The following is a 10,875-nucleotide window of genomic DNA, read 5'->3' as shown; positions in this document are numbered from 1 at the left end:
TTCCCCGAGAAACCGACACACCCACGTAGGTCTGGAAACCCTTCGAGTTTGCGCAGACTTTCTTTACTTCCCAAACTCGCTCGGAATGGTGGTGGGATCTTGTTTCACCTTCTTTCGAGTCTGCAGCCGTTGTCCGACCCCACTTGTTTGCCGCGCTGCACTTTACGTTCCCCCCCCCCCCTTTTTTTTTTCGTGTCGAACGCAAACGCACACACGCAAACTGTTCGTTACGTGCGCGTTGGTAGCCAAAAGAGTGTACACAACAGGCATTATCAAAGGTGTTTTGCCGGCTATTTTATCGCTGTGGGAAACAATAATTTCGACCTCACAAGCCGACCTCACTAAGTTACGACCTCACTGAACCTCAAACTCACGCATGAGGTTGAGGTCTCATTTGCTGACCTCACTCAAAATATTTCAGGTGTTGCCGACCTCACCTCAACCTCACCTCACTCCGTGAGGTTGAGGTCATTTTGAGGTTGAGGTTGACCTCATGAGGTTGCCCACCTCTGGTCTGCAATGCAACCAAAATCAAGTCCGGAATTTGGATTACAGCGCAAGTAACTGTTTATATATATATATATATATATATATATATATATATATATATATATATATATATATATATATATATATATATATATATATATATATATATATATATATAATAAAGGCATAACCGCGCAAAACAGTGCAAACAATCCTAAACAGCTATTAACACAAGGTACAATAATGTATGTCTTACTTTCACGTGCTGGTTGAAATTGTATTTGTCGTTTCCTCTTCCCTAAAGATTCTTGTCGCACTTGGCACAGCTCAGTGTCGCTTACTTTGATTCCCTTCTGAATGGGTATTCGAATCTAAATCAATTCAATAACTTTTCATACTCCTTCCATCGTGTCTTTCACGTTTCTTGGAAGAACATATAGCGCTTCGTCCATGGTTACGCAATCCGCGTTTATTGACTCAAACCGGAGGAGATTCGAGGCGCCGGCGAGGTGGGTGTTTCTGGCGACGATGCCGACAAAGACAGATATTCCCTTACGTCTGCGATGTGGACTGGGGCTTTTCTAGCGCCCTGGGAATACATTGCCCTCCTGAGTCAGTGGATAGATCACCTGAGCGGCGGCTGCGATGGCACGGCAGACACCTGCCGCATTGCCCTTGACGGGCTGGACGAAGCGGGAGTAGACAAAAGCAGATCTCTTCTTTCCAAGCTAAAGAATTCACCGGTGGGACACGTCAGGCTCCCTGTTTCCCACGGCGGGGTCCGGCGCATGAAACTAGAGGACCCTTTCGGCCTGGACGGCGTCGCTACAAAAATCAAAACAGCTCGCGACTGCCAGGCGCCACGAAGCAGAGCTATGGAACACCATAAGTAGAATGAAGAGATAGAAGCCACAAGGTTTTGATAAAATCTAGTACTGTGACCTGAAATACAATTTCAATCAACGATTTAAAAGGTACTAAATGGAAGGCTATGATACCGAAATAATGCCAAAATAACTGAAAATTGCAGTAGTATGGCCTGTATATAAAAGAGGAAAGAAAAGTTGAGTCACTTTTCATATACTTCGTATTGTAATCCTAGTAATTGTCCTCTCACTGTCAGTCAAATATAATGAAAAAAAAAAAAAAAAGCTTTCACGAGCGCGAGTAGCTTTCGGATCAGCTTCGGTGGCCATTACATTAGACGCCATTGCCGCGTCAGGAACAGCCTCCGACTTGTCCAGCTTTCTATTGTATTCAGAAGTTAAATATTTACCCTCTCCCATTCATTAAGCAATGGGAAGAACAAATTTGCTGAGCAGCCTCCAACTCGCTCAAGCAGTGCTGTGCTGCACCGTAATGCGCTGCGATGTTTTTGCGTCTTGCTGTTTAATTTTTCGTTTGCTGTTTTGGTCCGTGTGCTGTTCTGTCCCCTGTGCTGCTTTGTCATTGCGCTGCTTTTGTGTGCTACTGACGCATGCTGATTTGACGGTCCAAGATTCTACCTCTGAAACATGAATAATTAGAGATAGCTTTACTCAAAGCAAAAGCCAAGTTTTATGTCATGACGAGGATTTGACCTTCAACTAACCCCAAGGTCAAGCCTTCACAGCCAAACCCCAGTAACATCACTGCTAAGCCATGAGGTTGACCTTTGATACTGACCTTTGATACTGACCTTTGACCTTTAAGTGGCACAGCCACCTTCCAGGTGGTAAGACGTGCGCGTCTGCGTCGCTGATATGCGCGGTGCGACTGACCTGTCATCACTTGTGGTCTATATAAGCAACTCTTTCCAATAAAACCAGTGTCTTGTTGTTCTGGCTATCATGATGTTGTCACGTCCTTTCCGGTTGGGATACAGTAGTTAATAGGTGCCATTTACTGATTAGTCGATGGGTTGTGTGGCGTAACGATACCACATGCTGCCACCAATTTGGAGGAGTTGAAACTCGCGCTTCTCACGCTTCTCATTTGCTCCACTGCTCTAGCTTATTCGGATGGAAAAGATTTCCCTGCCTTTTTTCTTAATTTCGGAAATATTGCGCCGTCGCTTTCTTCGGCAGTTCATGTTGCCTTCCAACACCTTCTTTCCTTAATGGGTTCGCCTCAAATTGCCGCTGAGCTTTGTGACGGTCCCCTTGCTCTGCCATCGCCTGGCGAAATTAAGAACGCGTTGCGTTCCATAAACTCGAACTCATTCATGGGTGTTCAAAATCATTGACCTCGAAGCTTTACTGTATTCTCTCACCACGTTTGTTCATGCCTGGTAGCAATATACAGAGGCCATCATCGGCAACGCGTGATATCCTGGAGTACATCATCCGTCGTCGCACCAAGGATCACTCGTTTGCCAGCTTGCAACCAAATCAAAGAGGCCTTCAATTCTCAAGAAAATGGCCGTGTACAGTTACGGTACTCATGACGCCGTTGGCTTCCAACTGCGTTGATTGTTCGTATAAAGGTGATAAACAGGTACACCTCCAGTGCATTGTCTGATAGTGCGTCGTTTTATTTTTAACTCGTGGCCCGCCGCACGCTCGATCGTCAAGGTTGACCGCTCTCTCCACTTTTATTGGTACTGGCATTGGAGACTTTCCTCATGGCTGCACATCGGCATCCTTATATAAAGGTCTGTCTTTGACAGGAAGCGAAACAGTACGTGTCACAGCATATATATGTTGATGACACATTATATTATACCCTGCAAGTTACACCAAAAGCAATTGGTTTGTTATCAGTGTACAGTAGTGAGCAAAAGTGGTATACGACACTCAGCCGGTGACCGAGCACGGGAAAACTGCATCGAACTGCCATCTAACGACAGCGACAAATATGTAGGGACAGCGACATGCATGCATGTTGATAAAATGGAAATCGCAAATATCGTTTCGATCCCAGATAGCTGTAGCTAAATGGCGTTGCAATGCAGTTTTCCTGAGATTCGCAACCGGCGGAGTGTTGTATACCACTTTTGCTCACGACTGTACGTTAAAGAACCCCAGGTGTTCGAAATTTCCGCAGTCCTTCACAACCGCGCCCCTGCCTGAGTCGTTCTGGGACTAAAACTCTAACCAAACCAAAACCAAAGCTATAGGCATGACCTTATGTCTCCCCTTGCTCGAGCGACCTTATCTTGTCGATTCAGTGATGTTGGGTGCCTTCTAGTATCGAGCGGTGCTAGCTGCTTCTCACTGCTCCAACCCTCGTGGGCATGGCGCAACACTAATCGATCCTGGCGCGCTGCTTAAGTGCGCGTTTTCCGAAAGCACACTTCTTTTGGCGCAAGATAGCCTACATTGTTGTTGTTGTGCGACAGCGTCGACGGTAAAGGCGTTTTCGAAATTCTGAAATCTGATATGGTCATTCTAATGGTCAGCTACAAGTCTCAAACGACAACCAAGTACCTAACTGTAACATTTAGCAAGTTGATTATCAGAAATCGCACATGATAGCTATAGTTGCTTATGCGCCACAAAACACCATATAACCAAACCAAATAATCAGAAACTAACCACATTACCTTCTTTTTTTTTTTTTCTGACGTCCACTGACATTGGTGCTACGGGCTGCAGAAAGTCCTGTCCATACCTTATAAAGACTATTTCTGAAAGTTAGTTGCCGGCTTCCCTGAAACACCTGGTATAAAAAAAAAATAACAGCGGTTTTACTGTGGCGTGGTTTTGCTTGGCGCTTTAGCATTGAGAGACTGAGACTAAGTTTGGCAAAGTGGGGCAGTATTTACTGCACGGGGTAAAATTTGAGGTACATATGTCGTCGGTTCGAATCCTTGCCAAAAACTAGCCTCTAACTTCAATACCAGATGGATGTTAAATGGGAAGCAAGATGACGCCACCCCGTGCGCTGCGCTAATAACGTTGCGTCACAATTTTTATAGTAAAGAGGGGAAATCTGGCGCCACACGGAGGTCCATTAGTGATGCCGTACGAGCAAATGACTCGGCAGAAATTGATTGGGGAGGGGTCTGATACACGCACACACGCATGCACACACGCATACACCGTTTGCATTGGACGAATGAACGGGAGGGGAGGCTCAATCGTCGTGCAAAAAGTGCGATTCTCTGTGACGCGGCGTTGCGAACGGCATCGCAACTTTTGACGACCGATTGCAGCTCGTCGCCTGCGTCAAACAATGTAAACGACGAGCCGCGTGTAGCAAACACACCGGCGAATGGCGGCGGCCAAGGAGGGTTCGAAAACCGCGCCGACGTCATGGTTATCCGTGCCGCGAATATGCCATAGCGAGTTGGCGACCTGCATCGGAAAAATGCTTTTAACGCATGAACATTTCTTGGTCCATGCATGGGTGACGAGCACAGAGCCTGTGAAGCATGCGCACGAACTGTCAATCACCAGTTGTATGGTACCTTGTGCATTGTCACCAGAGTGTGTCTAACCTAATTCGAGGATGCTACTGTGACCTCCAAAGTTGTATGGGCCACCCCCAATATTTGGTCCCCTGGACCCCTAAAATTTCACCTCGTCACAATTGTACCAAAATGGACGCCTAATCTAATTCGAGTATGGCCAATACAGTGGTGACTTCCAAATTTGGGTGGGCAACCCCCAAAATTTGTTCCGCTGACCAAAAACATTTGACTTCATCCGAATTTGACCAACTCGAAACGGCAGCTAAGCAACGTTGCTATAAGGAACAAAACGCAGACTCAAAGCGGAACTGGCAATGCTTTCGCATTTCTGCACGTAAGTAGACTTATCAAGTGCACCCCTATAATCTTTGTTGCATCACGTGTGTGAATTTTCTTGTTCTGGTGGTTCTTCCCGGAAAGTGGTTAGGAGGTGATGATATATGGAAGACGCGATCATTTGATGAGAGCTAAGAGATGAACTGAAGTTTATACTGTGGCTGTGGGAATTCAACATTTCCCTCGTCCGCACGACGCGGCGAACACCCTCTCTCTCTATCTCGGGGAGCCCTCATCTTTTCCCTTCTGTCCTCTTTCCTCCGGTGCTGTGGCGGAGAGCACAGGGGTGAGAGAACGGCCTCTCCTTCCCCTCCCCTCTCATCTCAGCGGACAGCACCCAGGGAGACGACGCCGCGACGCCGTAGCGCGCGGATGCTGCTATGACACCGAGGAAGAACATTGGGCGTTCCCAATAAACAACTTGGCCCGCTGGCTATGTTTGCCTCGGTGTGACGTTCTTCACGGCTGTGGTCAGAGCTAGCGGTGTGGCCTCGGTTCTCAGAACGGAGCCGCAGCCCAGTGGAGAATCCCCCACAATACACAAAACTTTACAATATCCCAAGGCCCATTAATAAATCTGGGCCGCACAATCTGGCCTCAAATTATCGCCCTTTGAGCATGTACTTTTTACCAATATTGTGCATCACCTTAAGTTTTTCCTCATCAATAATAATCAACATGGCTTTCGCAGTGGATTTTCACGTATCATGCAGTTAACCGAATTCGTACACGATATTGCTTGTTCTTTAGATAAAGGGGTTTCTGTTGACTGCGTCCTTCTATATTTAACGAAAGCTTTTGACGATGTACCGCATAATTTGTTAAAAACAAAATTATCATTGTATAACATTAGCAGTAAAGTGATGGCATGAATCAAAGCGTACCTTCATTTAAGAAAACAAAGGGCGGTAGTTAGTGGTGAAATCACGGAAGAAGTTGCTGTCACCTCAGTTGTCCCGCAAGGGTCAGTTTTAGGACCACGTTCGTTTGTAATTTTTATAAATGACATTTTATTGCGAAAACAATTCTATGACAGCCAAAGCGAGACCTCGAGTGGCCGCAGCTACGCCGTGAAGAGGCGTAGCTACGGTCTCCTCATAAAAAAATCCGCCTGCCATGACATTTGAATTCACCTTACCCCTATGCCACGGGCAGGAGTTGCCAACTCGGGTCGCTCCTTTGATATGGGAGGATGATATCAGAATCAGCCTGTCAGAACCGTTTGCATTCTCGTTACCCCTACGACACGCAGGCACGTCCATACGGTTTGGTTGAAGCGTGACTTTATGTATGGGCTGGTAGCTTGCGCTCTCGCGTCATACCCTTAAAGGATGAGCTTAAGTGTCCCCAATAATGTATCACCTTACACTGATAGGGCGTGATAGGGGAATAATGTAGCAGGCAAAAGAAGCTTCCGCCGTTGCTATCGCAGTTCAACTAGGGTTAACGAGCTAAAACACAACTAATTTTTTTCACTGGTATATCGTCTACACTGGGACTATTCGCTGATCGTGTTTTAACTGTTGCTAATCCTGCTGACCATGACGCTCTGCAGTGTGACCTTGACGAAATCGCTGGCTGGTGTGATAAATGCATGGGCATGACGATTAATCTCTGGAAAATTGTCTATATGTGTTTCACTAAAAAAAGTCGCCTTGTAAATTTGTTTATAGTGTAAAGAAGAAGATGACCTGGCACCATGCGCGCCTGCACGGGACGCGAGCACCAGCTGTTCGAGCGAGGACCTACAAGCGCCTACAAGACGCCTTTCACATGCTTGCAGCCAAAATCCCCACCTCTGTCAGCGAGATCATCAACCTGTGCCAGAGTTACGACGAACTGCGCCGAAGGCGTCTTCGCTCGGTTGCCCTCAACACAGGCCGCGACTCAATAACGTCGACCTAACGAGACACGTCAACAGTTCTCTCATGCTCCAAATTCAGCAGTTTGTCCGTGAGGAGGTCTCCCGGCAGCTGTCGCTGCTTCCCTCTGTTCCGAACCCACCATCAAATAACTGGCACCGACACTTCAACACCTGATCCGGGAGCAAGTGTCCGAAGCCATGGCGTTATAGTTTGTCACCCGGTGCAGCGCCTCCTGTTGCTGTGCATCCTGTTGCACCGCCGCTTACATACGCTGAAATAGCTGGACAGCCGCCGCCAGTGTTTCCTCCTTTTCGATCTCCCCCTCGAATAATTCCTGCTCCTGCTATATCGGCCGCGCCCCCAACATTTCCAACCATGGCGAACACCAGACAACTTGCCTATTTGCGACGCCTGTGGCATCGCTGGACACGTGATGCGTCACTGCTGCCGCCGCGTCATGACCTCTTTTGATGAATTCGACCAGCGAGCATACGCTTACGACCCTCCTCGGCATTTTACCAGAACCCCGTCGCCGCTCGGTGTCTCTCATCCCATACACCGTCGTTCAACCCCGCCGCAGAAAACTAGTGATCGCAGTTACGGAGGCAAGAACTGCGTTTTCGACGGAAGAGCCCTCATTTTTCGCCGCAGAATTTGATAAATGTTTCCGAGGAGGGCATCGATGTTCTTGCCCTTGCATGTTGACACCGGTGCTGCTGTGTCGGTGCTAAGCGAAAAATTGTGCCGCCAGATGCGCAAAGTGACGACGTCGCTATATGGTTTTTCGCTTCGTGCCGCCAATTCTCAGCTCATCTACCCTGCGGCCGCCTGTACAGCGAGAGTTCGTATTCAGGGCGCTCTCTACATCATTGACTTCATCGTCCTTTCATCATGCTCTCACGACGTCATCTCGGGATGGGACTTTCTATCCCGGCATCAGGCCGTTATCGACTGCACTCGTGTTGAAGTAGCGCTGTTTCCCCTCTGATGCCACGACGACCGACACCTCTACCACGCGCGCCAAACTCACTGTGGCTGACGACGTTCCAATCCCGCCATGTTCTGCGGTTCTTCTGTCTGTTTTATACGACTCTCTTTCCGACGGGTCTGTCCTCTTCCACGCCTTCCGACGGCTCCACGTATCGCCACTGTCTACCCCTGTCGTTTGCCGTGCTTACTGTTGAAGATGGCTGCAGCTCCATGGCTGTCATAAATCCGTTCAATTGGCCAGTCTCTTTTCTTCGTGGCGAGTGTCTGGGACAAGTCCCGCCTTTTGCCTCGATGCTGGAATGCGACAACTGCGATGATAACACTTGCCATATACCGGCCGCTGCGCTTACTGCTACTTCTGCTGATTCATATCCAGTATACATCTTCGCCAGCTCTATTGAGCTCACGCCGACGCAACGGACACAGCTTCTTGCTCTGCTTGACCAGTTCCGTGCCTCCTTTGATTTGTCACATCATAGATTAGGTCGCACCTCGGTTGTTAGACATCGACACCGGTACCCATTTGCCCATGCGTCAACGACCTTACCGCGTTTCCGCGACCGAACGTCAAATAATCGACGAACAAGTGGTGATATGTGATATGTTAACAACCTTCGCACAGTCCTTGGGCCTCCCCCGTCGTTCTCGTCACCAAAAAACGACAGCTCCATTCGCTTTTGCGTTGACTATCAACGTTTGAACAAAATCACCCGTAAGGACGTGTATCTATCCCTTGCCTCGAATTGACGACGCTCTTGACTGTTTGCAAGGAGCCGAATTTTTCTCATCTTTGGACCTCCGTTCCGGGTACTGGCGTTCCGAGTACGTTCCGCATACTCCGTTCCGTTCCTTGGGGAAAAAACTGAAGTTACCTTCAAAGGCTGGCAGGCCAGTAGAAGTGGAAACAAGAAAGTTGGAAGTCATTCCTTACTTCCACAAGACTTCACATGGTCTAAAAAAAGTGGCTCAGAAGTTCGGTGTCACTATGGTCTTTTCTGCTCCCTGCAAACTGTCCGGTTTGTGCGCCCAAATCTCTGCAGACCTGCGCAAAACTGGTGTTTGCAAGACGAAACACCAGACTATGTTCACCACATGCGTAGTGGGCGTGGTGTATTCAATCCCATTGTCATGCGGGAAAATCTAGATATAGGCCAAACCGGATCATGCTTGAATGAGCGCCTGAGTCAACATCGCACAACTTTGGGCTCTGGCACAGGCAGCAATTTAGCCTTGCATGTCAAGAACTGCAAATATTCTCCTATAGTTTTCACACTGCCAGCATTATCGGTCGGGGGAAATCTAAACGTAAGCGTGAGCTATTGGAAGCATTCCCGATCAGAAAGAATAAGCAGAAATGCGTCAGTGAGCCGTCCGTGATTGTCACCGTAAAGGAGCGCAAGTTTTTATCATTATAGTAGCCATTTCACCATGTGGTGTGCGAAGTGTATTGTCTGTAAGGTGTGTGCGCAGGCAGGAAGTTATTTGAAAATGAGCAATTCTTCATCAGAGTAAATCAGTTGTAAGTCCAGCGTTGTGGTGTGTGCCTTCTTTGTTCTTGTCCTGCGTCTGTTTTCGCTGGTTCCCTTTCTATGCAATATGAACCAACTAGCCCAGCAGTTTGCATTCCTGCACTACTGGCAAGTCCCGCTGACCGATCCAGACGCGCGCGTGCCAAGACAGCTTTCGTGACCCCAGACGGACTATACGAATTTAACGTCATGCCGTTCGGACTGTTTAATGCGCCTGCCACGTTCGAGCGTATGATGGACACCATATTGTGAGGCCTCAAGTTGTGCCCGCCGGGGTGGTGCAGTGGTTACGGCGCCCGACTACTGTGCCCAAGGACGCGGGATCGAATCCCGGCCTCGGCGGCTGCTTTTCGATGGAGGCGAAAAGCAAGGCGCCCGTGTGCTGTGCGATGTCAGTGCACGTTAAAGAACCCCAGGTGGTCCAAATTTCCGGAGTCCTCCACTACGGCGTCTCTCATAGCCTGAGTCGCTTTGGGACGTTAAACCCCACAAACCAAACCAACCAACCAATCAAGTTGTGCTATTTGGACGACATTGTTTTCTCGCCGGATTTCTTGACGCATCTCGCCCGATTAAAACATTTCTTGGAATGCATTCTGCAGCTGGCCTCCAACTAAATTTAAAGAAATTTAAAGAAAAAAAAAAGCCATAGTATTAATTCAGTACATTCGTTGCCTGTCACTGACTACAAACATCTTGGTGTTTATTTAACTATGATCTCTGTTGGCATAGGCACATTAATTGCATCACTGCGAAAGCAGGTCGTGTTTTAGGTTTCCTACGCAGGAATGCCAAGTGTTATCCTTTAAAAACTAAATAATTATTGTACACAACTATAGTACGCGTATACAGTATGGGACCTTAAATCTAAAAATGATATTGATAAATTAGATAATGTCCAGAACCTAGCTGTCCGTTTTGTTTTAAATAATTACAGCCAGAATTTCAGTGTGTCAGCTGCGCAGAAATCGTTAGGATGGGTTTCACTATAGGAATGTAGATACATTGCTGAAATTCTTCCAAACATATTTCATTCTAAAACATGTATTGACCGTGACCGTTATTTATTGCCGCCAGACTATATATCAGCAAGAAGGGACCACACTTACAAAGTAAAAGAAATAAAGTGCAGAACAGAAATGTCATTTTTTCCTAAAACCATAAATGAATGGAATAAGTTGCCCCAAGAAGTCGTTTCTTCAAAATCTAATGAAATGTTCACTGCACTGCTGTAATACGCGTACTTGTGTTTGCTTGTATGAAATTATGCTGT

This window comes from Amblyomma maculatum, chromosome 1 (genome assembly GCF_055883805.1).
Source record: "Amblyomma maculatum isolate TAMU_Amacu chromosome 1, ASM5588380v1, whole genome shotgun sequence".
In the NCBI taxonomy this organism is placed as follows: domain Eukaryota; kingdom Metazoa; phylum Arthropoda; class Arachnida; order Ixodida; family Ixodidae; genus Amblyomma; species Amblyomma maculatum.
This window is presented reverse-complemented; position numbering follows the sequence as displayed.